Source organism: Scylla paramamosain, unplaced genomic scaffold (assembly GCF_035594125.1).
Source record: "Scylla paramamosain isolate STU-SP2022 unplaced genomic scaffold, ASM3559412v1 Contig28, whole genome shotgun sequence".
NCBI classification, from domain to species: domain Eukaryota; kingdom Metazoa; phylum Arthropoda; class Malacostraca; order Decapoda; family Portunidae; genus Scylla; species Scylla paramamosain.
This window is the reverse complement of record NW_026973693.1, coordinates 472,501-476,204: the sequence shown is the minus strand read 5'-3', so window position 1 is coordinate 476,204 and position 3,704 is coordinate 472,501. Positions and strand designations below refer to the sequence as shown.

The following is a 3,704-nucleotide window of genomic DNA, read 5'->3' as shown; positions in this document are numbered from 1 at the left end:
GCGTGACGACTTGTCAACCCGAGATTCCAGGAAAAGACATGAGGTACACCAAGAACGTAATGGAGATGAGTACGGGAGTGAAAGTGTAGTAATGCAGGTCAGGAGTAAGGAACGCACGCATGTAAATCCCAGGCGAATCTAGTCCTGTCTCTCCTTTGATGTCACGCAGGGAAGCAAACATGAATGAATTTTACTGGCGAGAAGGTGCGTCAATACAACGCTCCAGCGTGTGGGCGGTGTGCAGATCAGCAAGGTAAGGAGGCAGAGACGGGAAGAATGTCAACCACAAGTTTATATACGCCGCAGCAAATCAGGTTATTATACAACAAAAGAGAAATGGTAAAGAAAAAAATAAATAGAAAAAAAAACCTATTTGTCGTTAAAAAGAACTAGATACCATTAACTAGAAAGTAATCCAGGAATATTTAGGTGATGTGCAAAGATGAAAGAATCCAAAGAAAACCATGATTAGTAAGAGCACCATTAAATATACGGTATCAAATAATTAATGCAGAATATAAAAAAAACGTCGAAATCTTTTCCGGAAATAGCGTTCGATAGCGCGGCTCACATACAGCTTATTGCAAACTCCGTAATTGGATTCATTCAAGCCCGACAACTTAATAAAGGTGTGATGGGAGTATTCATCTTAATGGCTGTTAACTGAACTACGTGGCTAACACTTACCATTGCATTTACTACTAAAATTGCTCTCTCTCTCTCTTGCTCAGTCATACACACACACACACACACACACACACACACATTTGGTGACGTTCCTAAGGGCCTTCCCTAGACAACACCGCCACGTAGACAACACCGCCACGTCCACACAGAATGCCAGGCCAGCACACAGAGAGGCACAAACACGAGGGTCACAATGAGCTCGGTCGTTTGCCTCTGAAACACAAAACCGTCGTTCATCAGATGGAAGAACGAGGCAATGAAAGAGCAAACTGGTGTATCTCTCTCAGTATCAACAGTTTGGCGAAAAAAAATTATCTTTTTTTATGCCTCATTAATGATGCAGGCCAACAAACATGCAAACAAACACGCGGCACAGTCCCAGTGGTCACCTGCATGGCCGACAAGGGTTCATCGAGTCTGTGTTCACTGCCTCTGGTTCTGGACGAGTTTCGAAGCACTTTGTGAAGCCTGAGGGATTAATTTATTTGTTTGTTGGTGATTCAGCCTTTCCGTTTGTTACTCTCGGTGAAAATACCTGAGTTTATTTTGGGTATAACTTCTGGTTTGTTTTTTCTGAAATAAAACTGGCATATTTTCACTTACACACACACAAATACAAAAAAAAAAAAATCACATACACATATTTACTTTCTATTAATGTACATAAAAAAAAAAAGTTCATTTTTAACACTCACTCTTTGCCTTTGTCTAATACCACGACGGCCGTTTTCTGCATTTACTCCATCAATAGCACTTTTATTTTTCACCGAGTCCTTCATTGCCTGTTATCATAAAATCTATTTTCGTTTGTCTTTGATGTAACAGTGCTTCATCACATCCACTACCAGGCTTCACTTTCCTGACGGGAGCTATTCTGGTTCAATGAAGAGCTTCGAGCGGAATTTCTCAGGAGATTGCTACGTTCCTCTGTCTTTCCTGTTCGAAAATGACCCTACATTATTCTACAGTTCAGCTTGTGGTGTAGGTAGTAGTAGTTATACAGGACATACTTCGTTGTGTGTGTGTGTGTGTGTGTGTTTGTGTGTGTGTATTTAAAGCTCCAGTATTTTTCCGGTAAGAGTGACGGCATGGACGCGTGCATCAGCCTCCCCACAATGGCTATGAAATGTAACACACTAAACTAATTAAGGATGGGAAACTGTATCGCGGTGGTTGTGTTTCTCTCACCGGCCGAGGTCATACGCCCCGAGCACCAGACAACTTCACTATGAGGAGGCACTACGGAGTTTTAGTTTTAAGCTTCTGTACGTTTTCTATCTTTCTGACTGACTGACTGGCCTCCTGACTTTTGATTCGTTTCCACATTCTGTACGTTTAATATGTCTTTCTGACTGACTGACCGCCTTTCTTTGTTCGTTCTCACTTCGTTCTCACTTTATGTATGTCTTATTAATCTTTCTAACTGATAGACTGACTTTCTTAGTTCCTTCTCACTTTCTTTATCTTTTATCTATCTTTCTGCCTGACTAACCGACTCTCTCTCTCTCTCTCTCTCTCTCTCTCTCTCTCTCTCTCTCTCTCTCACACACACAAAACAACTGCCTAGTCAGCAACACCATTCACGCCACACATGCAGATGCATCTCTTTATACCACTGTATGGGGAGAGGGGGTAGGGGTGGGGGCGGGGGGGAGCATTAGAAGACTTAATATTTTCCACGCCTTCTTCTACGGTCCACTCGTCTCACAGTACGAGAGATTTTAGCCCTGACGTAAGCTGCTAAGGGTCGAGGAGGGAGGGAAAGAGTGGAGGGGAGCGGCGTGAGGGTGCCGGATGGAGGAGAAGTGGAGAGGGGAATAAGAGGCAAGTGAGAGAAGTGGTAAGAAAGGTGTGTCAAGTAAACAAGAGAGAGAGAGGCAGGCACTGGGGAACAACGCTGGGCTGACGAAGGCGGCGGCGTGGTCTGTGAGAGAGAGAGAGAGAGAGAGAGAGAGAGAGAGAGAGAGAGAGTTGCAGAATCTGGAAGAAAAGTACAATACAATCGGCTTGAACGACTTACGTGGTCAAATCATTGGTGTGTTTGTGTGTGTGTGTGTGTGTGTGTGTGTGTGTGTGTGTGTGTGTGTGGCCAAGTAATGTCTTAACACTTTCTTCCAACAGCTTTGCAAATTTGTATCGAAAAGAAGACACTGAACAGTACAACGTAAACACACGCACACACACACACACACACACACACACACACACACACACACACACACACACACACACACACACACACACACACACACACACACACACACACACACACACACACACACACACACACACACACCATCATAATTTTTCTACTACTACTACTACCACTACTACTAATTATAATAATAGTGATACCACCACCACCACCATCACAACATACATACATGATCATTATCAGCTGGTACACTCACCCTTCAAGATACACTTTACCTTTGACATTACACTAACAACCTTACAACCTCCCGCCAAGATCAACACTGGGCTCCAAGACTTCACCACCTTCAGAGCAGCACATCACCAAGTTAGCGGGAACGTAATACGGCCACCAGCATTACCATCACCAGTTTTAAGAGCGCAGCGCCTTATGTGAACCACCTCGCTTCCCCGTGATCAAGTTGCAGCCCTGAAGCATCAAGTAGTGTAGGTTGCTTTGCGTCACCTTTAATGGCTATTTCACCTCAAGTAGCCGCATATCACCTGAAGAAGCCAAGTCAGTAGTGCCATCAGCCTGTTGCCACTACTTTATTCCCATCCGGAGTCTGAATTTAATAAGTCTTCCTTTCCAGTACCTACTTTTCATCCTTCAATGGCTATTTCACCACAAGTAGCCGTTCCAATGTCGTTCTTGATGTATATCCCACTAGAAAATGACACATCAGTATTGGTATCAACTTGTGCTAGCCGCCTTAGGATTCTCCGTCGTCTGAATTTAACAAGTCCTCCTTCCGAATACCTCCCAGAGTCACCCTTTCGTGTACAGGTTAGCACACCTACTCCTACCGTCTGCTCCTCACCCA

The 3,704-nt window shown here is 44.0% G+C and overlaps 1 long non-coding RNA gene across 1 annotated transcript in view; it reads right to left on the bottom strand.

Annotated features, from left to right (window-relative positions):
• Positions 1-810: 810 nt before the first annotated feature.
• The window catches only part of LOC135097653 (uncharacterized), a 12,868-nt gene continuing 9,974 nt past the window's right edge, over positions 811-3,704 (bottom strand). Inside the window, exons 2-3 of the long non-coding RNA XR_010265937.1 lie at positions 1,077-1,155; positions 811-900 (exon numbers count right to left, since the gene is read on the bottom strand). This is a non-coding gene — a long non-coding RNA (uncharacterized LOC135097653). The remainder of the gene's footprint in view (positions 901-1,076; positions 1,156-3,704) is intronic.